Source organism: Pelodiscus sinensis, chromosome 1 (assembly GCF_049634645.1).
Source record: "Pelodiscus sinensis isolate JC-2024 chromosome 1, ASM4963464v1, whole genome shotgun sequence".
Taxonomy (NCBI): Eukaryota; Metazoa; Chordata; order Testudines; family Trionychidae; genus Pelodiscus; species Pelodiscus sinensis.
The window spans coordinates 82,611,821-82,638,267 of NC_134711.1; the positions used below are offsets into that span (position 1 = coordinate 82,611,821).

The 26,447-nt window shown below is 40.2% G+C and overlaps 1 long non-coding RNA gene across 3 annotated transcripts in view; it reads left to right on the forward strand.

Moving 5' to 3' along the window:
• LOC102452623 (uncharacterized) overlaps positions 1-26,447 on the forward strand; it is a 139,612-nt gene that overhangs the window by 63,456 nt on the left and 49,709 nt on the right. For all 3 annotated transcript variants that reach the window (XR_001367901.3, XR_001367904.3, XR_012905267.1), the window contains one exon: positions 6,633-6,769. This is a non-coding gene — a long non-coding RNA (uncharacterized LOC102452623). The remainder of the gene's footprint in view (positions 1-6,632; positions 6,770-26,447) is intronic.

A 26,447-nucleotide genomic window follows, 5' to 3' on the forward strand; every position in this document is an offset into this window, starting at 1 on the left:
ATCATTTTAAGCTTGCAGGGTAGTCTCAGAGGGGTAGTCGTGTTAGTCTGTAACTTTAAAAACAATTAATAGTCCTGTAGCACCTTAGGGTACATCTACACTACAACGTTAATTCGAACTAACTTAGTTTGAATTAGTTAATTCGAACTAAGCTAATTCGAACTAACGGATCCAGACTAAAAAACTAGTTCGAATTAGCGTTTTGCTAATTTGAACTAGCATGTCCACATTAAGTGGACCCTGAACCAGGCTTAAGGATGGCCGGAAGCAGTGCTGGCATGGCATCAGAAGAGGACTTAGAGCGTGGAGATGCTGTCTCAGGCTAGCCGAGGGCTGTGCTTAAAGGGTCCCGACCCCCACCCCAGACAGACAGTTCTCAGGGGTGTCCCGCTTGCAAAGCAGTCCTGGCTTGAATTGCCCGGAGTACCCACACTGGGCACATCACAGCACTCGGCCATCAGCCCGGCTGCACTTGCCGCAGGCTGCCATCTGGGGAGAGGAGGCAATTGGGGGGCTGCAGGAGAGCTTCCACCCCCAGAAGCCCGCAGAGCCAGCCCAGTCCTCCCCATCGGGGGCACGTACCCCATTCCTCCCTCACCTCCTTCCACTTACCCTTCCCTAGCCCCTCTTCTTGATGTACAAAATAAAGGACAATTGTGTTCAAAAATGGAATCTGTCTTTATTGAACAAAACTGGGGGAGACTGGGAAAAGGAGGTGGGAGAGGGGAAGAGAGAGGGTGGGAGAGGGGAGGGCAACTAAAATGATCAGGGGTTGGGAACAGGTCCCATATGAAGAGAGGCTAAAGAGACTAGGACTTTTCAGCTTAGAAAAGAGGAGACGGAGGGGGGACAGAATAGCGGTCTCTAAAAGCAGGAGTTGGGTGGAGAGGGTGCATAAAGAAAAGTTCTTCATTAGTTCCCATAAAGAAGGACTAGAGGACACCAAAGGAAAGGAATGGGTAGCAGGCTTCAAACTAATAACAGAAAGTTCTTTTTCACAAAGCAAAGAGTCAACCTGTGGAACTCCTTGCTGCAGGAGGCTGTGAAGGCTACAACTAGAACAGAGTTTAAAGAGAAGTGAGATCAAGCCATGGAGGTTGGGTCCATGGAGTGCTGTTAGCCAGGGGGTAGAAGTGGTGTCCCTGCCCCTGGTTTGTGGAAGGCTGGAGAGGGATGGCACGAGACAAATGGCTTGGTCACTGTCTTCGGTCCATCCCCTCCAGGGTCTCTAGGGTTGGCTGCTGTCGGCAGACAGGCTACTGGGCTAGATGGACCTTTGGTCTGACCCAGGACAGCCATTGTAAGCTCAGGGCTCAGGGTCGGGGGTCTCAGTGGACCACCTTGATTTTCATGCACACCTGCTCCTGGGTGGCCAGGCTGGCAGCTCTCCTGCCCTAGCCGGCCACTTTCCTGTGCCTAGTGCGGAGGTCGTGGACGAGGTCCATGATGTCCGCACTAGCCCAGGCGGGTGCCCGCCTCTTGCGGTCCCGGGCAAGCTCCCGGGAGCCGCCAGCCTGGTCCTGGGAAGAGGGGGAGGACTGGGGGCATCAGGTGGGTGGCTCGATCTGTGCCAGGTGCAGGGTCTGCTGGCTGGGTGCTGGCAGGCTTGCACCTGGCATGGGCACCGTAGCCAGCCCGTGCCCCTTTAAGGGGTCCGGGACCGGGAGGGGGGCAGATGAGTTTCCCTGGTGTTGGCCAGAGTCGCCACCAGGGAAACCTGGGGAGGGCTAGCCTCCCACTAGTTGAATTAAGGGGCTACACACCCCTTACTTCGAACTAGCTAGTTCGAACTAGGCTTAATCCTCGTAAAATGAGGTTTTCCTAGTTCGAACTAAGCGCTCCGCTAGTTCGAATTAAATTCGAACTAGCGGAGCGCTAGTGTAGCGCCTATTAAAGTTAGTTCAAACTAACGTCCATTAGTTCGAACTAACTTTGTAGTGTAGACATACCCTTAGAGACTAATAAAATATATATATAGTATCATGAGCTTTTGTGGGCAAAACCTATGTCCTCAGATGAGTGGAGACCAAACTACATACATATTTTTCGTCTAGCAGCACCTTAAAGACTAACAAAACATGTAGATGGTGTCATGAGCTTTCGTGGGTACAACCCACTTCTAAAGCTCATGATACCATCTACATATTTTGTTAGTCTTTAAGGTACTGCTAGACTGTTCATTGTGCAAGTTTTTTCAAGTTACAGATTAACTTGGCTTATATATATATTTGTTAGTCTCTAGAGGTATGTCTACACTGCATGGCTATTTCAGGATACTGGAGTATCCTGAAATAACTACCCTACGTCTACACAAAGCCGCATATTATTTTGAAATATTTTTTTAAATAACGGGCATGCTATTTCGGCATCCCGGTAACTTTCATTTGATGAGGATTAAGGGATGTCTCAAAAATATCATGTTATTTCAAAATCTGGTGCTGTGTAGACGCACCAAATTTCAAAATAAGCTATTTCAAAATAGATTTGAAATAAGATATGCAATTTGCCTAGCACAAATTGCGTATCTTATTTCGAGTTAAGGGTGCCGTGTAGACACACTCTAAGGAACTACAGGACTACTTGTTATTTTCATTGGTGTAGGGTAAAATGTTTAAAAGCGAGTTAGGTTATGGCTTCAGTGCACAATTAGCCCTGATGATTGGCACCTGACTGTGAACACCTGAATTAACTTAGCTTGGTACAAGTGACGCTGCAGCAAATTCTTGCATGAATTACTGTGTTCTCATTGTTCCTGAGAGAGCTTGTATGTACAGAGCATATCCTATAGTCCTTTGTGTTGAGATGCTATAAGATTCCTTCTGAGTCAGTTGTGGGAGATCTTGGTGGGAACTGTGGGAAGACAGTGGAGGATTGTCAGGACTCAAGTGATGATGCCTGCATTCTCACTTCAAAATGAACCTTGGTTCTGTTTTAACCTGTAGCTTCAGCTAGATAAGCTAATCCAGGTTTACAGTACCTCCAGACCTGTGCCAGAGGTTTTTCTAAGACGTTTTAAGCTAAAATGCAGGTAAGAGCCCAGATACCTTTAGTTGCTTAAGGTATGTCTGCACTGCAATTAAACACCTGTGGCTGGCCCATTCTGGCTGATTCGGAGGTTGGGGTAAGGGTCTGTTTACGTGTGGTATGTGGGTTAAAGCCTGGCCTATGGGACACCAAAGGGACAGGTCCAGGAGTTGAGACTCCTGTGTGAGCCCAAACATCTACCACACAATTAAATAACCTTTACCCTGAACCCTGCGAGCTCAAGTCAGCTGCATGTATATAACTGCACTGTAAACATATCTTTAGGGGCCACACAAGTTTCACTGGCAGTCAATGAAACAGTCTCCTAAGTGCCTTGGTTTCTTCGGAAAAAGGGACTTTGGCTCCTAAGTCAATTAAGCACTTCTGAAAATTTTACCCCATAGTTCTCTGTTACAAAATCAGTTAAAACTTTATTCATTTGAAATGCAATTTGATAGAAAATATTCTGGTATTATTTAGAGTAATTGAATTTAATTTTATTTAATCAAGTCAGGAGATGAAGAAATTGAGTTGTAATGTGATACCAAAGTTGAACAAAGTGTCAAAAGATAAATCATGTTATCCTACTTTTAAACTACAGTAATATATGTAGTCATTGGAAAGGCAGCTCCAGGAATCCCAAACTAGGGCGTGAAGGAAGGGGAATGGTTTTTTTGACCACCAATGTTGTCCTTTCCCTTTTTTGTTGTTGTTTGTTGTTTCTGAGTGTCTGCCCACTCTTCTCTCAGTACCTGTACATCTTAGACTAATAAGAAGCTGGTGAAAATATTCTTGAGGGGACTGGGCTGAATCTACCCTTCACTCACCCTGCTCCAGCCTGTTGATTTTTAGATTGTCCCAGATTTTGAGGAGTCCACCTCAGCATCACTTGATGCACATGTTGTGCTGGAAGGCAGGGCCCTCCATCTGTGATGTCCTAGTCTTCCGTCTTCCTGGGCCTGAGGTTCTGTCCGATATGGTGCTCCAGGATCTCTCCCTTTGCCATGGGACTTTTCCCCTCCCATCACCTTAGGATTCCCCCTACCCCCAGGACTTTTGCTTGATCCCAGGAAACCTTCTTGGGAATTGCCACTCAGAGCCAGGACCCAACATTTCTCTCCAAATGTCCAAATCTTGCTTCACCTGCTGGAAAATGGAATCCAGCATGGAGGCAGGGCCTTTCCTTCTGTGTCACACCTCCCACTCCCATCCAGGCTCTGGTACAATGCACTGCAGTTTTCAGATACCTAAAAGGAGGAGGGAGAAAAATTGTTCTTCTTGACCTCTGATGATAGGACAAGAAGCAATGGGCTTAAACTGCAGCAAGGAAGGTTAGGTTGGACATTAGGACAGTGACAAGAAGTTTAACACTGGAATAAATTGCCTAGGAAGATTGTGGAAACTCCATCTTTGGAGATATTTAAGAGCAGGTTAGATAAACATCTAGCAGAGATTTTCTAGGTGGTGCTTGGTCCTGCCATGAGGGCAGGGACTTAATGACCTCTCAGGGTCCCTTCCACTTCTAGTATTCTATGATTCTGTGATTCTATGATAATAACACCTTAATATGGGACAGTTCCTCAGATTTGTCACTTAAAAAGAATGGCTCAGATTTGGGAATCTTATGACCTCAGCCATGAAGATCAATGCAAAGAATTCATTTAGTTTCTCCACAGTGCTCCTTTAGCATCTTGATCATCCAGCGGCCCCTCTGTTTGTTTAGCAGGCTTTTTGATTCTGGTGTACTTAAAAAGTAATACCACATGTTTTTTTGAGTTTTTGGCCACCTGTTCTTCAGATTCCTTTTTGGCCTCCCTAATTATATTTTTATGCTTCATTTGACAGAATTTATGCTCCTTTCTATTTTGCTCAATATGATTTAACTTCCACTTTTTAAACAATGCCTTTTATCTCTTACTGCTTCTTTTACTTGGTTTGTAAGCAACGGTGGTACTTTCTAATTTCCTGACCGTGTTTTATAATTTAGTTTAAACAGTATGGCTGTGTCTACATTGGCACCCCTTTCCGGAAAAGGGATGCTAATGAGACCAGTGGGAATTGCAAATGCCGCGGGGGATTTAAATATCAAGTAGGAATAAGGGATCTTCCGGAAAAGGGCTTATTTTCCACAAGAACCTGTCTAGACTGGCGCTTTTCTCCGGCAAAACCCCGAGCCGGAGAAAGGGGTGCCAATGTAGACACAGCCCCAGTGTTTGGGTTGAACCTCTGCTATGGTGTCAGATGAGACTGATACACTTTAGTGTCATCACTATAGTGATAACTCTGCAGCCCATACCTCCTCATATACCCCCTCAACAGAGGGACAAGTTGAAACACTGTGGAAATCCAGGTGATAGTTTCCTTAAAGATGAAGAGCAATTGCACAGGAGTACTTTCTGGGAAAACTCTTCCAGGAAGAAACAGTGCCGCTCCAGAGCAGTTGTGTTCACACTTGGTACACTCATGTGGGTTGTCAGAACATTGTGATCAGTGCTATATGTTCAGCTGATAAATCTAAAAATAGTGGTTGTGTAAGGCACAGGTGGGGAGCCATTGGCCTACGGGCTGCACATGCTTCATCAGGGTTAGCTGCTGGCAGGCCAGCAGATGGTTTGTTTGCTTGTTGGATGTCTGCAGCTTCAAGTGGCCACGGTTTGCTGTTTCCAGCCACTTAGAACTGGGGCGGAACAGTGTGGGCCAGAAATGGTGAACAGAGCCACTGCAGACACTTACGTAAACAGTCTGGCAACCTGCCAGCAGCTAACCCTGATGAACTGTATGTGTCTCATGGACTGGAGGTTCCCCACTCTGGGTGTAAGGCATCTAAATGCTCTTGACTTATCTCACTACAGTTTTTCTACAGTCTTAAACAAAAATAGAAGATTAGGTAATGGATGATTGTTGGCCAGATGATCTACATCAAGTGATGATTTCCCGAACAAAGGTCATGCAGCAACTGCTTTAAGAAAAGATGACATCCTATTCTTCCTTCGGGAGGAATTGATAAACTTGACTAGTAATGGGACAAGTTATTTCTTTAGTAGCTTTCAGGTACTAGGGATGGCACTGGTTGCAAAGGGAGGTGCAGAATGGAAAATTTGTGGCAATGTCCCATTGAACATCACCGATCACAATTCAAGCAGACAGGATTTACTATTAGTCTATTTCTGCATGGAGGAAACAACTAGCTTGACTTATAGCTACTTTTTTATTTCTAAAGTATTTTGAAATTTTCTCACAATGGGTGAATAAAAACTAGCAACCAAACAAAAGGTGATTTGGATTAACCAAGCATCACTACTTTTCAAAATAAATGTATTGACTGAGACAGATTGAGGACAGATTTTTTTCTGATTACATATGTTCCATAGTCATTGTAACTACCATTTAAAAAAAAACACTTTGGAAAAAGTAAATGATCAGCTCTCTCCATTCTGTTGCATGATAAGCCTGCAGCTTGAAGACCAAATCTTGAACATGAAAGGCTTGCATGGTCAGCATTCAGATCTGTCTTAATTCATTAGTAGGTCATGCAGTCAAATGTAAACCCGTGGGTACTTGCTGAAGATATTTTCCATACTTGCAGCTATTTGTTTGTGTTATTACAGGTGGAATCAAATGTGCTGACCATCTCCAGATGAAGAGCTTTTCATTATCTTGGGAAAACAAAGTCTCCATTGCACCTTCAATTCCCTGTGGATAGCTGAGGATTGCTGTCATTTTGAAAGCAGTGTTCCAGTTGGAGGTGTGTGTGGGTGTTGAACTATATGCTATAATAGGTTAATGTTCTAGTTTGAGAATCTTTTCTTATCTGCTCCCTCAAATATTTTGGTTTATGTACATTCTGTTATTATTCTTGGCCAAGTCTCCCAAATTTTGTGGTTACATGTAAGAGCAAATCTACAGGACTTCCTGTTAATGTTTGATGGAAATTATTTGGCACTAAAGTAAATAAGAGTATATCCTTTTATTTAGCTGACTTGCCATGCCTGATATATTTATATGTATGCTTCTCTTTATTTTAATGGTCCTGGCTTGGCCACCTGTTACTTCTTATCTATTCAGGTTTTCTTCCCCCAACTCTCCTATATGCAGTCTGTGGAAGAGATTTCAGCATTCATGGGAATATGAAACTGCCTAGGAAAATTAGGGTCTTTCCAGTTTAGAGAACTTGGAGACTGTCCTTCATACATTTTAGTCTCCTCTTAGGAATATTTTATCTTTAGACAAGGAAAGGTTATTTGTTTATTTTGTTCCTCAAAACTTATATTTTGACAAGAATCATAATTGCTCTCATGCCTTCTCATAGTTCATAAATCAATATTTTCCAGTGACTTACTTTATGCTCAGTCTCATACACACACACACACACACTCTTTATAACCCAAATGTAATCCACATAAATGCACACAGACACCATATCTATTTTGTTAGTTTCTTTATTTGTTTATTATATTAATTATGCTCAGGGGATAGAAAGCTCTTTACCTCTTAGGCTATGTCAACACTATAGAGTTTTTCTGGCATACTGGAGGTAGGGACAGCATATGGAGACCCCCTGCTCTGACTTTCTCAGGGGCTGCAGAGACATGCCAGCCATGTCCAGAAGCACAATTACCATAGGGATAATTATTCCAGATAAGACAGGTTCAGCATTTTAGAAGGTATCCTGGAAAAAATCTGCCGCATCCAGGGAACGCATCTGCTCTTTTAAAAAAAAATTTTCGGAAAAGCAGACACTTTTTCGGCATCCCTGTAAACCTCATTTTACGAGGAAGAAGGGATATTCCGAAAGCTTTTTTTTCCCAACATTTGGCCCAGTGTAAACGAGCCAAATGTCGGAAAAGCATCTTCCGAAAAAAGAAGTGTCAAAAGCTACGCAAATTGCGGTTCTCAATTTGCATAGCTTTTTCTGGAAGAACAGTGTAGTGTACATATAGCTTCACTCCTAAAGGAGCTAAGCTCAGGAGGAACAATTCTAACCTCTTGTTCATAGATAGCTACATCTTTATATTTGGATTTCCAATGACAAAACATAAGGTTGTGCCACATTCAAGATGGCATTTTTCATTCAGTTAAGTAAATTAAAATGAATTATTTTGTTGCTGTGACTGCCTAATAGTATTTTTCTGCATTTGCTTTTTCTAACTGGGATTATTGTGCAAGGATTTCTCTCAATTGTTCTTTTCTTTGAATGTGTATGATGATAACTTGGTATTATGTTCAATTTTATTGTTATTGTAATCTAAATTAAATGTCGAGGCCACCATCAGTCTCAGACTGACAGAACATGGACTTTATCATAATCTATTTCCTATTCAAGTACAAATTTTAATATCTAAATAATAATATAAATACTGGCTTGAAATCTAGGTAGGATCATACACAATTCTACCAGTCTGGTCCTCCATGAGTGCTCTCTTTTGCTGTGGAATGCTCATGGTGCCTCTAAGCACAGATTTGTTCCTTGTTCTTCTTCAAGTGAGGAGCCAAATATAATCTTAAAAAATAGCCCGAGGGGCTAGACAATATCTCCTATATCTGCATGAAGTTGTGGACTGTGCTATTTTGTATACATGCCTGGTCAAGAGTCCATAGTTAGGCTTGCAGCAGAGATTTCAGTTTAACAGGAAAGATTTGGGGATTTCTGATGAATGTTTGGGAATGGGAATAAAACATAAATAACGTAATTTGGAAGGGGTTTAATTTTCCATATATATATAATATGTAGGTCTGGTTTGATTAATTCTGTTATTTATTTAGTACAGTGAGAACAGTATTTCTACCAAGAACAGTATCTCCTGTAAAGCGGGAGGCCTGGCATTTAAAAGCTTTGTTCAAATATGTTTATATACTGCTATTATTTTGTGGTGTTGGTGGTACTTAAGTTTAATTTTTGAGGCAACCATGGACAAAGATAGGGCACTCTTTCTTTCCTCCTCATTTGGTACTTGCGTAGAGTGACCTACCAGATTGTAAGATGTATATCGTCAGAATGAGCAACATTTTAATCACTGGAGCACTGTGTGAAGTGAAGCAAATGACAAAATGAAATCACACAAATGGTAGCTGCTGCTGTTATAGTCTGGTGAATCGAGTATCCATGATTTCAATGGCAGCCTCATGATTTCAATGGCAACTTTGCCCAAACTCAGAACTAACTAAGCACTCAAAAGGGCCAAAGTACTGTAGGAACTTCCTTCTATCATATGCTAAGTACGCAAGATCCAAAAGTAGTGGTCCAGTGAAATGATAACTTCAGAGAAGCAAAATTAGAGAGAAATAACTTTCCCATAAAAGGGCATTTTCAGAAAACTTTTAAAAAGAAATGTGAGAATTTTTTTTTAATTCTCAGACATTTCTATTCACGTTTATGAAGTAAACTAAAGTTCTGCATTATTAAATTATTATTAAGCTTTATTAAATCATTGTCCTTGTCCTTGCTGAGCATATTCAGGCATTTTCAATCACCATGCCATTTAGACCTGACATGACCTGACTTGAGTTAGATGATATAGTGAAAAACATGTCTGTGATCAATCTACCATGTAACTCCCGTTACTGCTGATATGGGAGGATCAGCATCAGTGCTGGAGCAATAGTGGAAGAATTTTGGACAATACTCAATTCATAAGTAGCCACTGTACTACGTACCTCCTGTACCTTAGTTGTGTACACACCATAATTCTCATAAGCCTCAGCTATGGTAATAATTAACTTAAAGTTTGATTGTAAGTTTGGCTTTCTCTGCTCTTTTCAGTTTAGTGAGAACCTGTGTTGTTCTTACAAAAAAGACCAGCAATAGCACTGACTGGGTTGAATAAAGTCAGGATTTTTTTGATGTATTGGAAGAAATAGATTTGCCATATAATTTTTCTCCAACACTTTTAATACAGAAGTCGCTGCAAATTTCCCCTTGTTACTGCTTGTCAGCCGACGGTCAGGGCAGTGTGTGTGTGTGTATGTTTCCGAGAAAAGGTTTAACGTCCGTGTCTTTACTGCTAGGACCGGGGTCTCGTCGCAGAGGGTGGCCAGCAGGCCAACAGATGCCCCGTTATATAGGAAGAGCTTATTACACCTTAGATTTTAGCTGCTAGAACACAGTGGTTCCTTCGCAGTGTTCAGCCTAGGAAAGGCTGAAAAGGTGCCCCAACGGATCTTGTCACCTGGGAGTGACACAGATCCAAACGCCCAAGCTCTCCCTATGTCTGTCCCTTTATGACCGGCTGAAGTTCTTTTAAATTGTGCTTGGTTCTATTACAGCAACTGAAGGAGTCAGGTTAAAGCTTAAACAGTTACAGGTTTATTAAAGAAGCTTATAAATCATATGGTTACAATGGCTATTGCTCTATTTCTTAAATGCTAGCAAATATATATATATATAGGTCTTAAAAATGATTACAGGAAAAAGGTAAAGATAGAAAATAGAAATAATGGTACCAAGTGACAGCTTAATCTTTAAAGAGCTCTAAGTCTATGTGTATATATACTTAAACAAAGGACCACATCCAGGTACAATTTTTACCCCTTTCTGTGCCTCTCGACTCCAGCGTGTCAGGCCAGGGCCGGATTCTCAATTCCTAGGAAAGACGAATACGAGGTGGGCGTCCCCTCTGGAACCTCGGGAGATCAAACACCAAACCCGACCAGCAGATAGATGGTAGATTGACACTCAGAGAAAATGCGCTGCTGGACCCATCTTTATAGCCCTGGGGGCCTGTATCCTCTTTCTTATCTAAGAGGCCAAATTCTACTGGTCCGTTTTGTGGCACCAGTTCTTACAAGCAAGTTTCAAGTTAATTTACACTTGCAAGAGAGATAACTAAATTGTGAATATTAGACATTTTTTTACTGGGCGAGAGATTCCTCCCCCCACGGACGGATGTGTGTTCATATCAATATAGGTTAAGTCAAGGACACTCCTTGGCAGCCTCTTGGTCAGCAATTGGCGTATCTCTGTTACAGCTATTCACGGTCACAGCAGCCTGGGCCTTCTGCTCTGTGTGCCCTGTATGCTCCAGGCAAGCAAAAATGGATGTTACAAGGGGGGGTTCCTGTCTGGCTACACTGCTGCATCTTTAATAACATGATTAATAATAATAATTGGCCTAGTAATAGCACCTCAACTCCATCTTTTGTTCTTATTTTTCCTTTATTATTACTTCTTTCTGTTCTACTTCCATTGTATTGGCAACTCTATAAACATTTGTGTGTGTAATGGTCCATTCAGTACAAGGGACTGTACTAAACAAGCTAAACAAGAAATCATGTAAAAAACAGCCAAATGTATGGCATTTCAAACTTTATAGCGCAGCATGTTTACATTAGACTTTAAAGTAAAGTTTTCCTTTTTTTTTAACTGTTTCCATTCACCTTTTTAAAAAAGTCAGCATACATCTGTCTGTTATTATTCATAGATTTTAGAACAAGAAAAAAAAATAGATCATCTAATCTGACCTTCTGTATAATACAAGCCATAATATTTCACCTATATTGTCCTATCCTAAGCTGAATAATTTGTTTGACTAAACCACATTTTCTAGGAAAAATCTCAAACTTGATTTGGATACATCAAGGATGGGAGTTAATTCCAATTGATAATTATTTCACTGTTAAAAATTCAGTTCCTTATTTCTAATTAGAATGTATATGGTTTCAATTTCCATCCTTGGTTCTTATGATGTGCTTTTTCACTAGGTTAAAGAGTCTTTTTTAATATCTGGCATTTTTTTCCCCTGGGGGGTACTTGCACACTTTAATAACTGAGCCTTCTTTTTTCTAAGCTAAACAAACTGAGCTCCTTAATTCTCCCACTGTGAGGTATTTCTTCCAGCCTTCAAATGATTATGCTTTTTTTCTCAATTCTCTTCAGTTTTTTGAAACCCTTTTTAAAATGTAGACATCAGCACCGGACATATTATTCTAACATGTCTCAACAATACTGCAGACAGTGGTAAATTCACCTTATTTTTCCTACTCCCCTATTTATATAGCCAAGGTTAGCATTAACTCTTTTTGTCACAACATCACAGTGGGAGCTCTTATTCAGTTGTTTGTTCACTATAAGTCCTAAATCTTTTTCAGAGTCACTACTTTACAAGCTATGCAAAATATTATGTCCCTTTGTTTTCAGTTTTACCACCTTCCGTTTTCTCCTTTTTTCCATTCTTTCCTCACATTTACAACATCTCGTCCCTTTCTTTGTAATTTCTCTGTTATCTCAAACTCCAGGTTTTGGATGCAAGTTTTCTGTGTTGAGGTGATGGACTGGGCTTTTCTCTACTACAACCACTTAGCTACATTTAGCAGAATATTGATTTTCAGCTTGTGCTGTAAAAGTCAATATTTTAGTAGACAGAGCAAAGCAGAATCATTATTACATGGGTCAGTCAGTCACATTACATATATGACTTCACTGCCATGTAAGGCATAGATAATTGGCCTTCACCATATATTCCAATCCTCTCCTTGTCTGTTCTCTTCACACTCCACAGAGTTCCTGGCCCTGACCAGCTGCTCTTGGCATAGTTAGCTCATCTCTCTTAATAATCATTTGTTCATCCAGACCAGCTTCCATAAGTGGCCTCTGTGATTTAGCTTTTTGCATATAATAATATAATTTAGGTTCTTCCTCCCCAACCTGGCCCATATATATTTCTTGCACTTGCCTGCATACTGCTACATCTATGGATCAGCTTATGACAGCACAGATTCTGGGCTCCTACTGCTCACTTGCTCTGACAGGCAGAATGATGACCAGTCACCATCCCGCATTTCCTCACCCTGTAGAGCTCCTTCCTGACACTTTCACAGTTTGATTTCATCTTCACTCTGAGTAATACACAAAGAGGTAACCTCCATCACCTCAGCTGGCTGTCATTTGAGCTCTTCTTAGGAGGTGTTGCTAGGAAACAAGAAAAAAATCCTTATCTATGCCTTTAATCCATGGGTATAAGCATCTTTTGATCTCCCTATGAGTAACATCCACTACCACAGTGAAGCAAGCCAGCAGCAGAGAGCCATTTCTGGGGCAAGGGGCAGACAGACCTTTTAGGAGTGGCCTGGCTGATGGCAGAGATAGCAGGGGTATCATTATCCCAGGCTGATCTAAGGTGCCCCCTTAAAAACAGTGGTGGTGTTGCAGGGAAGTCTTTCCTTGATTTTTCCCTTGGCCAGGGCATCAACATGTCCAAACTAACTGTTACATGATGAAGAGCACCCTCTTTTGAGGGGTTTCATTTCTTAACAGAAAAGCCAAGGCAGAACATACAAATAATGTTCACTCTTGCATCTTTAGCTGCCTCATTGTTTGTCCACTTGAACTGAGTCTAGTGTTTACTTCTATCCAGATTGTTCATTAGGGGTGCTCTCAGGTCCTGTCTCTCCCCTGGTATTAGACCTCTTGCTTCTTATGGAAGCAGTTCAGGGGTTCAGGCAGGTGTATTCATTACAACTCTTCTAGGGACAATGGGTTTTCTTTGCCAGTCTGGGCTTCTGGCCAGTGTCTGAGAGACCGCTGGCTCAGACTGTGCCCTCTTGGAAGCCTGCCTTATGCAGCCCTCCATCTAAGAGGCTCCCTTCTCTCAGAGTACTTTGACAGTCTCTCTATTCTAGTGACTTCCCTAGAAATCTCACCCTTCAGATTCCCTGCTCGGCCCTCTGATTTGGGCATCTCTTGGGATTTCATTTCCCCAGAAGGCCCTTGTTTTGTTTGGGGGTCCTTGTGTGTCCTTCACTGAGCTTGGGTAAACTTTATTAAGTCCAGGAGCTCATTTACTGATCAGCCTCTGGGGCAGTCAGCTATCTTCAGGTGAGATTTTCACATAGCAGTCACAGGCAGACTGAGCCCTGACTCCCCATAAAGGTCAACTGCTCCATAACGGAATGTGTGCCTGTGTTTGGGGGGAGTTAAATGTTATTCTTTTTAAAAACTATATGTAAATTTTTAAACACAGGTTTAATATAGCAAAATAATGTAATTAGCAGCTTATTAGGGCAGTCGTATCAAAGTGGTCATGAGAGGTAAGTATAGTATACCAAGATTCCATCGCAACATAGTACATAGCTGTTGGCATCCTTCTCTTCTTTAGAATAAATAAAATAAACCTGTAGTGTGCAAGTGAAGGACATATGTCAATGTAACGACTGTTTTTTACATTAAGGGAATTCAATAATGTGCTACAATTTTATAACACATTTCTGCCTGTGTAGATCGTAGCTCATTTACACATTTATATATGTGCTCTCACTGTACTGTTTCATGAAACAATTTTTGGAAACTATTCCAGATAAATTACTTTAACAAACATTTTATTATGTCATCTATATTTTTCTATTCCAAGACAAACATGTGCATGCACACAACCCATACAGAGCAGCAAAAACCAACAACAAACCCCTAACCTTCAAAATGGCATTAAGGTTGAGTGCATGTGTCAATAATAAAAGGGGAAAACATTGCATTGATAGTATAATTATCTCAAAGTCAAGCATTTACAAGCCCAAGAAATTCAGAATTAAGGTTATACTTACAAAAAATCCAGACACAATAGAAAGGGAGAACCAAACCACCCCACAAAACGTAACTCTGCTCTACAGTGATTCTATGCAATTATCATATAATTATTATTAAGACATTCAGTGGTTGTGATCCCACAAGAGGTTAAATTAATTTTTAAATTTGTATTCTTTTTTTTCCCCCCTCTTCAAGATACCACTTTCTGGCCCAGGTGAATTTGATTGACTATGCTTTTTCTTAAGTTGTTTGGATTTCTTATTTTAACTTAACTCTGAATTTCCTGGTAATGCTAGTTTGAGGATTACCTTTATATATTTGTTTTTGTTTTTTCTTACTTTTACATTATTGATATGTTCTCTGAAGCTTAATTCCACTTTAACACAGTTTTTATCTTTTAGATGTCTGGGGAGGGGGACTTTTATCAATTGTTAAAAGTTGCATAAATGAGCAATAAACAACAACCCCCAAAAGAATACTACCATTTGCTATTTTGAATGATTTAAAAGACATGTAATTCACATGGCGCCAATGCTAGCGTTGTTTTGGCATCAGGCTAAAGTCACCCTTTTTATTCATGCTTTTATTAATGTTTAAATTTGTATGTGTGTGTTCCTCCTCTATATATGTTTTTAGCTGGTTATGTCCATCTGGGGTCTCATATTTTAAATTTTTATATATATTTGTACTGTAGGGATTTTTTTTGTAAGCAGCCTTGACTATTTTAAAGGCGGGGTAAAAATATTTAAATAAATAATACCAGCCTTAAATTCTTTATTAATTGTAACTTTTAAGAACAATCTCACTTGTAAAACAGAGCAGCAAAAAGCGGCCAAAGTGTACTAATATGTCCTGCAATCAATTTGTTGGCTTAGAGCAAGACTACTCAACATGCAGCCCATGGGCCACATGCACCCCAAGGTCCATTTGTTTGTGGCCCGCGGTGTGGTTTGGGTTTATACGGGGCTCAACACGTGGTCTGCAAGTGGGATCCTTTGAACATAGCTTCCACTGGAAACACATTCCACAATGGCAAGGAGTCTCCCAGGTGGGCTGAGCATTGAAAGATTCAAGTGGACGGGCTGGCTGGAACAGATGGGTACAGGGTGTTTGCATTTCTAGCCCCCAGGGAAGAGGTGCTGGGAGCTCTGGGGCATTGTGTGAAAGAAGCTATTTGCATATATATTTGCATGTATATGCAACCACACTTAAGTTGTGGCCCTTGGCATGTGCTGTGAGTATCATTGTGGCCCCCAGGGCTTCCAAAGTTGAATAGCCCTGGCTTAGAGAACTTTGAGAAAGTGCTATGTGAAGGAAGGACAGAGGAAGCCAGTTCTCTCAGTACTAATGTCTTTGCATCTAAAGAGTTTCCCTTATGCTTCTGTGTCCATTTCCCCAGCAATATTGCTGGCAGCACACAGGGGAGCCCTGGCAACAGTGCCACGGGGAGCCTTTAAAACACTGATGTCCACGCTGGCATGCAGCCATGGAACTCTTAGGGTATATCTACATTCCAAACTAAAACCCAGGGCTGCCTTGTGCCAGCCAACTCTAGCTCGAGCTATGGGGCTGTTTTACTGCTGTGTAGATTTCCAGGCTTGGGCTGCAGTCCCAGTAGCACTGGAAGAGTTTTGGGAGTGGGGGTGATGAACTGCATCTCCTTTTCCCATATCTGTGCCCCAAAATGCCTCGTAGAGACCAGGACCCGATATTCAGGGCCTGGTAGAAAAGCCCCAGGGCATAGGGCTGATGGCTGGATGGGACTCCAGGACTGAGCTGGGCATGGGGCCAGCAGCTGAGCCCCCAGGCAGCAGCAGGCCCAGATGGCAGGGACGTATGGGCAGAATGCCCCAAACCTGGGGAAACTGCAGCAGCCCCCACCACACTCTGCTTCTTCTTGAGTCTATGGCCAGTTCAAACTCTGGGATTTCCACTATCTGTCAAGGTGCTAGATTCAGCCATGCTTTTTTTTTTCTCCTATGCATCCATACTCTTAAAGTGCAGTGATGGTTGGTCCAAGTAATCAACCAGTAAGAATCCTTGATTCATAAATCTAGTCTCTTATATTACTGACTCATTACAGCCAATAGAATTGTAGTATGCAAATTAACAATAGGGGAAGGGTGGCAAATTGCTTCAGTTACCTATATTGTCAAAATGGTGGTGGACCAGACTCTACCTGGAGCCTAAATAATCATGGTAAGAAAAAAAAAATCCCTAATAACCAGGTCTGGTCTTACCATGAGGCAAACTGAGGCAGCCACCTCAGGTGCCAGACTGTGTATGTGGGGCGGGGGGAGGGACAATAGGTCCCAGACTGTAGAAAATTGTATCTGCTGCTGGTGCATATGTATTCTCTCTTCTCTAGAACAGAACAGGAAGAAGGCAGAATTGAGACCTTTGAAAGTTTTGGCCCAAGCGAGGGGGAATGGGGATGTCATTTGAGCTCCCCGCCTTAGGTGCCAAAATGTTGTGGGCTGGCACTGCTAATAACTTAGTTTAATTATAACCTATATTATTCAAATGTAGAATTTTCATATTATAGTTATTTTTTACAATATGGAAGGTTTGAAGATTCTATTGTAGCTGTATTATGATGACCTAAGGATAAAAAAGGACTGACATAGATACTAAATTTGGTAAAGGACCCAGTTTTTTATTAATTTTAAGCTATTTTAATTAGTATACTGTACATTTCCAGAAAATTCATTCTGTGGTCAGAGTACAAATGAAGTAAGTAGGGGGCGGATACAGTGTATTTTCATGCATTTCAAACAGTTTGAATCATTTGCTTTATTTGCAAAATAGAACTCTCCTTGTGTGTCGGCATTACACACAACTTCTTTTAATAATAAAGTAGGTAATGGCCTTGTCAGATACTTGTATTGATATGTGTTTTTTTAATCTGGCTGCCCTGTTTCAAGGGCATGGTTAGGCTCTCAATCGATATTCAGAAAATGAAAAGGTGACAAAGTGAAAGATGTCAACTGTAGAGGTTCAGACTTCAGTTGAGTTTGGTTGGCATCCATATATAGCATGAATAACAGACTGGTATTAGAATCTTACTCTTTGAGATAAGATGACTAATGTCATTTAAATTCTGCTCAAAAAGGAATGGGAGACATTTGTAGGGCAGGTTTTTTTTATTTCATTAGTCAATACCAGCAACATCATAAAAGTTCACCTAATGTATTCTTTGGTGAGCCACAAAGCCACAATGAAAGCAGATTTCCAGGTTTGCATTTACTGGAGCCTGTAATGTAAAAATTTTGCTGCTGTGCCACACATAGGGACAGCTTTGGTCTTGTGAAGATTCCTGTAAGTAAGCCTAAGATTTTCACATGATTATTTTTAGTAAAGGTCATGAATAGGTCATGGGCAATGAACAGAAATTCATGGAAGCTGTGACCTGACTTAGAATTTTGCTGCTGTGGTTCCATGGTTTCCCCTGCTACTGTGGTGGGGTCCCACTCCTCACAAGACAATTGCCCATTGCTGTAACCCTGAGGAGGCTGTCACCTGTTACTGAAACCCTGAAAGCCCCCACTGGCTGCCAGCTCCGGTCCCAGGGGCTGAAGCAGAAAATGTCAGAGGTCTTTGGAAGTCACCTATAAGCCCTGAAATGGAATTTTTCTATTTAGATTTGATTCTTCCTCCTACTCTGGCCTTTTCTTAACTTAGTAGTGCTGCTGTTGCTCAGGCAGATGGAGCAACTTTATAGCGTTCCCAATGCGGCCTCTGAAGCTAGCTTGTGGCCTGGTGCATAAAGGCCTACCCAAAGGTTAATGTTGCTGCCCTGCCCCTCTTCCCTTCACTGGTGGTCATGGTAGATCTTGTAGGGTCCACCATGCTGCCCAGAGCATTGAATCCTACCACAGGAAGAGATTAAAGCTGCACATTGGGGGAATAGTTGGGAGCTGTTCAATTTTAAATATCAACGACATGTGACTAGATGTAATATTTTCCCACACCTGGTCTCCATACTGAAGAAAGAACTGGGGTGGCAATGGAAACAGGTCTGTTGAGAGCTGCTATTGCACAGGATGGACGCTGTGACCTGGCTGTGACTTTTGCTGCTACAATTCCATGGTTCCTCCTGCCACTGTGGTGGTTGGTTGCTGTAAGGAACCTTGAGGAGGGGCCCCTGAGGAGTCCTTCCCTCTAAAGCTTTCCCACTGAGCTCACTACAGTGGTCCAATTCCTGTGGCCACCAAGGAACCAGAAAGACTCATCCTGCCTCTTTGAGCAGCAGCACACATGAGAGAAGAAAGGCATGATCAACTGTACATAGAAAAACCCTATTCCATGTCTCTGCTGAATGCCAGGAAGAGAAATGGAAGGAAATGTGGGCTTTTGTCTATGGAGAAATTCCACTCTCAGCAGTTGCCAGTCTGCATTCTAACTGGTCTATACTGGTACTTCCCTTGCTAGTGCCGGTAAGTCATGTTCTACTGTATGTCATTCCAGTGGTGTATAAGTGATATTGCACAGCCATCTTTAATCTGTCAGTGCCCTTTGGCCTCAAGCCTGTGAATTGAATTTGCAATGTACTTAACACAAAATGATAATGCATAGAAAAAAATATTCTTTCCTATGAAACTTTTTGTTTGGGTGGTATATGTAGGAAGAGGAAAATTCAGGTTGGGAAAAACTGATTGATATTTATTGTCATAGTCTAAGAGTCAGACTAATCTGGTTTGGGTTATGCTTTACTAGGGATTTTGTCACCGTCATTTCTTACTCTGTTTTTGTGAATGGAATTACACAGAAAATTAAACTCTGGCACTTTTTCCTCTGTAAGCAGTCACATTTATTTGACTTGTAGTGGAGCATGGTACTCTTCATGCATGTAAGGTTGAACCTGACCCTAAATGGGGAATGTCATATATTACTCAAAAAAATGTATAAAAAATACTAGTTATACCAAGGTTCATATACAGCATGTGAAAAGTAATAGAAACTGGCTTTCATAGGTTTTCATTTTATACATAAACTACTCTTTCTATTTGTGACTAGGCGATGCTAATAAATAGTAAGCAAGAGGGAAACTGTATGACTCAAGGGTAGACTATAGGATGTAGAGCATTTGATTTATAGGTTCAAATCCAAACCAGTCTGAGTGTGATCAAAATTCGCTTTAAGCTTTGACTAGGTTCTACTTGCCCAATAGCAAAATGGGGACTTCTCGATGCTTAGCGTAAAATAATAAGGTGGAGCAGTTGTTTTTTGTAGGAAAACCTCTATTTTGAAATATTAAAATTACATGAAATAAAGAACAAGGAGTCTTATGGCACCTTAGGGTTCGAACTAGGGATGCAAATGTAGGCATGTGAAATAGTGAATGAAGCGGGGATTTAAATATCCCGCACTTCATTAGTATGATGTCACCGGCACGTTACTCTGATCAACAGCTGTTTCGAAAGTGAAAGTGAAAGTGTGTGCCGGGACGCGTTAGTTCGAACCAAACCCCTTGTTTTGAACTAACATTACTCCTCATTTTTTGAGGAGTTACTCCAAAAAATGAGGAGTAACATTAGTTCGAAACAAGGGGTTTGGTTCGAACTAATGCGTCCCAGAGCGCATTTTCACTTTTGAAACAGCTGTTGATCAGAGTAACGCGCTGGCGAGATCATGCTAATGAAGCGCAGGATATTTAAATCTCTGCTTCAATGACTATTTCAAATGCCTACATTTGCATCCCTAGTTCGAACTAGGGTGCAAGTGTAGACATACCTTTAGAGACTAACAGATTTATTAGGGCATGAGCTTTCATTGGTAAAAACCACTTCATCAGATTAATTCATTCCTTGTTTGATGATCATGGCTGCTGCTCATTTAGAATCAAGTCAGATACAGCAAAATGTAAATTTAAGCTTGAACATTTTCTAAACCACTTAAGGCCTAAAGTCTGCTTTTTTCATATCTAGGGGACTTTTTTATTGACTTTAATGAAAGCAGAATCAAGCCCTTATATTGTAATTTTTTGAGAAATAGTCGACCTAGAAATTGAAAGAATTTCATAATACAGAGAAAACAGGGTATATTATTTTCCATAAAATAAGAGACAAAATCTCTTTAAATAGATTGTAACAGAGGGTATGTGCATTGTTACCTAACAAGTTCCAAAAAACATTGCAGTGATGTTACATTTCATTATACAACTTTATACCCAGATAAAGAGAATGAAAAAGAGGGCCCACTTCTTTGCCAGTGTTGTTGCAACATTTGTGTCCAGTCTACTTGGGAAGAATCTTTAGCTGACCTTATTGAGATGAATTAAGAGTATGGCAGATGAAATGAGAATGGGGGGATTATCCAGTTAAAACTTATGGTGCATTCACATTTATTTCACTATTGTCAGTAAGCTCATGTAAGATAGTTTAATTGAAAAATGCCCTCTTTCCTTTTCTCACTGGAATTTATGCGTTCACACAAGTAAAATTCAGTTATCAGGAGGGTGAAATTTATGTCAATAAGCCCAATGAAGAATCGATGGGACTATTCTTCTCATGGCCTAGCATGCTCTTTATAAAAATATTAATACTTAATACCTTTATTACTTTCATATCTTTGCAACTGAAACATAAGAAGATCCATCGTATACATTTATAAGGAACCTAGAATGTGTGCAAGTCCTTCAAATGCTGGTTTGGTTGTAAAAATGTATGTTATAGACAAAAGTAGAAGAGGGGCAGAGGGAAAGACAGCTAAATGCAAATTCATATCTATCTTTGAAGGCTTATATAGATATACATTTGCCCATTTTGTAACTTTACGTGTAAATCTGACACATCAGACCTGACAGTGTAGATAGTTCAAAATATAAGAGATTCCTATCTGTTGTAACACTTTGTCATCTTCTGTAATAACACTTCAGCCTTCCTAGTATGAATTACAAATGTTTGCTCTCATGCAAAGCATAAATATAAATGTTGACAGTGTCATGCAACACTAACTTCTGTCATCCTTACCAGTAGCTTGCTACTACATATACAATAGCAGGTGAAGCTCATTTGTAAAATAGTAACTACACAGATTGCTTGGGGGAAAACATATGTCAGTGTTGCTGGATTTCTGTTTAGTTTGACTTCTGTTGTTTAAGAATGCTGAGATATTTTAAATTGAATTATTTGTAGCTTCTTCTGAGTGCTGCACCATTTAACGGTCAATTATCATGTTCAATGTAAATTGATTTTTCAAGAACTTTTTATTACTTGGCTACAAATTTGGCTGTGGAAAGAAACTTGGAGGACTGTGTTTTCAGCCTTAGGATCAAATTCTTTTTCAAAAAATGAGAACAGAAAACCAGCTTTAACAAATAAATAAATAAATATGACGAAAAAGGGGGAGTATAGCTTCATTGTTGCTTTTTTTTTTTTGGTCACAGTCTTGTCCCCATTGAATTCAGTGGGAGATTTTCCCATTGGTTTCAATAGGAGCAAGACTGGGCCTAACACATTGTGGTATCTGTGAGTATTTCTGACACAAGGATCAAAGGGAAAGGGGCCATAGGGGACCCTATGTTTAATGTATTCATCTATGAATACATTTTAAAAAATGATAATGCAAAACCTTCATAATGTTGCTTTAGCCTCTCACCGTTAGACTCAGAGGTGCAGAGCTTTGCTTGGGCCAACAGAGGGAAGAAAATAATCGTTCCCTTTGAATACGTCCACTCTGCAAGCTTATTTCAGAAAAAGCTATTCTGGAAGATATCTTCTGCAATAGCTCCTTTCGAAATAGAGTGTCCACGCTACAGGGAAGCCTCAAAATTAGTACGAGGCAGGCTCCCCTAATGTAGATGCACCATCTCGAAGTGGAGCCTCAGGAGGCACCGGGGAAGAATAACTTTAGAATGTCCCTGGTGAGGAGCTATTTCGACATAGCAGCAGTGGAGCATCCACACACACCCTGTTCCAAAAGAGCTTTTTCGGAAGAGGTTTTCTTCCTCATGGGATGAGGTTTACCAGTGTTGGAAAAAGCCCTCAGTTATTTCAATTTTCTTTCAAAAAAACACAGTTGCTGTGTGTATGCTAGTATTGTTTTTCTGGAATAAAGTCAGTTATTCTGGGGAAACGGTGCAGTGTACATGCACCCTTTAAGGACTGTGCCCCCATCTTTTCCTTGTCAAGTTGAGGAGCCAGATTCTGTGGAGAGAAAGTAAAAGTGCAAGCCTATTGGTTCCCATGCACCCAAGAGAAGGGCTGATAAACTCTTTCTCTTGCCCCAGTGGCACCATTTGCATAAGGAAGAAAAGATCTAGCACTGGGATTAGTACAGCACTAGGTTTGGGGGCCTTGTGGTGGTATCATGTAACTATCTGGGAGCTTGGAATGAATTTACCTTTTCACTGCTAAGTTGGTGTGAGGTTTCTTCATCTTCGCAGCAGCCTGGGGCCCTACTGGCTAGGTTAGGTTGTAACATTTATTTTGTGGCAACTTGGTAGGTGCCCAGTGCCAGGTACTTGTTTAGAAAGGGGTCTTGTTCCCTGAACTGGAACAGGAAGCAGATTAGAAGCCATCTCCTATAGAAAGAGGGGAATGGGGTTCTTAAGGTCTGGCATAGGAGGGAGACAATCCCCGCTTCCCACTCCTCCTTATCCTTTACATAAAGGGAGGATGAAAGGGTCTCAGCAACATCACTGAGACCAGGTTAACTGATGGAAAAAACCTTCACCAGACTGAAAAAGAGTTACCTGCACTGGGCAAGTTAAAGCTGAATAGTTCCCAGATGTTTTACTTAAAAGTTGCAACCTGTTTAAACCACATTCCTGGGTATCTTGCCTTTCTGCAATATATGGGATAATGCTTCTAATCTGCCATAAATTGGACACTTGAAACTTTGAACGAGTATTAAGTATCAGAGGGGTAGCCGTGTTAGTCTGAATCTGCAAAAGCGACGAGGAGTCCTGTGGCACCTTATAGACTAACTGAAGTGTAGGAGCATAAGCTTTCGTGGGCAAAGACCCACTTCGTCAGATGCATCTGACGAAGTGGGTCTTTGCCCACGAAAGCTTATGCTCCTACACTTCAGTTAGTCTATAAGGTGCCACAGGACTCCTGAACGAGTATTGACTCAATGGTCACAATTTTTGTAGAAGCAGACTTACTGACAGAAGAAGACATAATACAGTTAATTCTTACCATAAGAGTGACCACAGCCTGTCTCTCAACTATGGGTAACTTGTCCAAATCAAGCAATTAAAGGGATCTTCAGTGCCTTATCACAGAGTGCCTCATGCATACGGTTTAATCAGACCTGAAAAACTCTTTTTCTCCAAATACATTGCTAATTCTACTAACATTTAATCCATTGTACAACCTTATCTACAATGCACTAAAGTCTCTAACTTGATTACAAACTGAAATACAACTTTCAGTATAATACATTGACTGATTGAGAAAAGCAAAGGACGTGGCAGATTAATAAACATTAAAAATCTAACATTATTTTCCATAAATGCAATGTCCTGTGGAGGTGCAATTTTCACTTTTTATGCTCCTGCAACTTTAAACATTATTTATTAAAGCAAACAAAACAAGGGAATTAAACAGATTATAGGCTTACAGGCATAATCAAGGGTGATGGTTTTGACAGTTCTGCAGATGGCGGTGGAAAGAAGGTAGGGAGACCTGATTCCTAAAGTCGTTATTGATACCATTGTTAAAATTGATGAATATTTCATATATTGTCTTTTGAGAATTTGATTTTAGTTGTTATTAAACTTACAGCTTGACATTTTCTAGACCTTTAAACTACTATTGCACTTGTGGATTTTTCATATGGTCCACTAGACGCCTTTGAACAATGCCATAGTACAGAATGTTGCTAAGCTGTGAATACACAGGCCTTGCACAGTGCTCTCTGAAGTGTTCAGGTATTCAGTGTCACCCCACAACCTTTGTATTGTCTTGTTGCTTAAAAATCAACAGTGCTTTTGATACTGCCTCTTGTCTGGAGCAATACTTTAATTTAAAGCATCAGAGACTATTTATTCTTCCAGAATATGAACATGATGACCAAATTAAAAAAATACTTTTTTGTACATATTTTTGGGTGTTTTGTCTTTAAAATGGAAAAGGATTTCTTCTGGGATTTGAGTCTCCAAATGTATGATCTTTTCAACATATGAAATGACAGAGCATTCAAAAAGCCTAAATATTAATTTTATGGCATGTCTGTATATTCATCTGTCAACCTTGGGTGAATTTTCTGGATTTCTATTAGTTTGTCCCAAACTGCTGGCAAGCTAAATTTCTCTAAGAGGCATCAATTCGCTGTATTAAATGCCTGTTCTGCCCTGCAAGACATATTGATTATTTTTTTCCCAGCCAAGTGACAAATACCATTTTCATGACTATAATAGAGATTGATTACAATTTTATAGAACACAGAGGGAGCTGATCTTGTAGAGACAACCTTGGGGCATATAAAATTGAAAAAAAATCATTTGAATTAATAAAAAAATTAATGAGTTCATCTGTTGCTGATGAAGCCAAAGCATTTTTGAGATAATGAAAATACTGTAGTTGCATGGTCATTGCTGAATGGAGAGGTGAGCTTAAATGTATTTATAGCATCTAGTGTCTGAAATCATTTGTAAAAATGTTAGTAATCAGTCTTAAGAGCCCAAGCTTAAACATGACTTCAGAATCTTCTTTGCCTATTAACTATATAGTTCTGGACCCAACCCATATCTTTAATTACAGTACAAAATTAATCTGATAAATTTTGGAGATAGTCTAAGTTTTTGTGTTTATGTAATTAATTTTAAGCACGAAAAAGAATTCATTCCATTAAGAGTTATTGTGGACATATGTTCATAGATACTGATTTACTGATAGTCATGTTAACTTTGAACCAAATTCTCATGCCTCACACTTTAGGAATTTATTAACTTCACTGGGCCACAGTAGGGCAAGGTGTCTGAATGAGGTTGGGTATCTAAATCTGCCAAAGACCTAGCATATTGATGGCACTGATGCCATAGTAATGTGAATTTTAACAGCAACAAAACCTATACTGGGCATTCAGGTGTGGCTCTTAAAAGAATTTAAAATGTCATGTGTGTATTATAAGTGTGGTTCTTAGTCCAATAATGTAGTATTTTCTGATAATCTCTTATTGATACCTTTTTAGTTTTCATATTGTAAAAGGAACAACATTATTCGATTTTCATCAATATTATTTCCATTTTAGAAAACATTGTATTTTTCCTATACATTTAAAAAAATGAGGTGTGACTATCAGTAGAATTGAGAATCACCAGCAGGTTGAAAAATAAGACAAGGGGGAAAACATTACAAAAGGTAATGTCTAGTTTCCCTTTAATTAAAAGTGTTTTTAGTACTGTACTTGGCAGTAAACTTTATTCATCCATTGCTGAAAAAAATAGACTAACAACTGTACTTAAAGTTTTACATTTAAAATGCTAGATGTTGTAAGCTAAACTTTCAAAATGTTGTGCATGACATACAGATGCAAAATTGGTTGCAATACAAAGAAATTATGAAATTTCACATTTTGTGCATACAACACAGGTAAACATGAGGTATAAAAAATAGTCCTCCCTGCTTAACAAATCAAAGGTTAATTGTGGCTCTTATTTTCTGTCAAACAAAATCAATGTGTGTTTTTAAAAAAAAAACACCTCTGGTATATAGAAGAATTACAGTCTGATGCCAAATTCAAAAAAGGAAAAACTTGCTATGGCATATGGATGGACAATGTTCCTCCAATTTATAGCATTAAAATTGTATTCAAATTTTTTTTTTTTTTTTTTTTTTGTTAAAAATATATCCGAAACATCAGCATCATAACTTTAAAACCAATCCAGGCAGAGGCAGGATAAAGAAACCACTATTGGAAGAATCAGATGTCAGATTTTCCCCATCTGTTGAAAAAATGT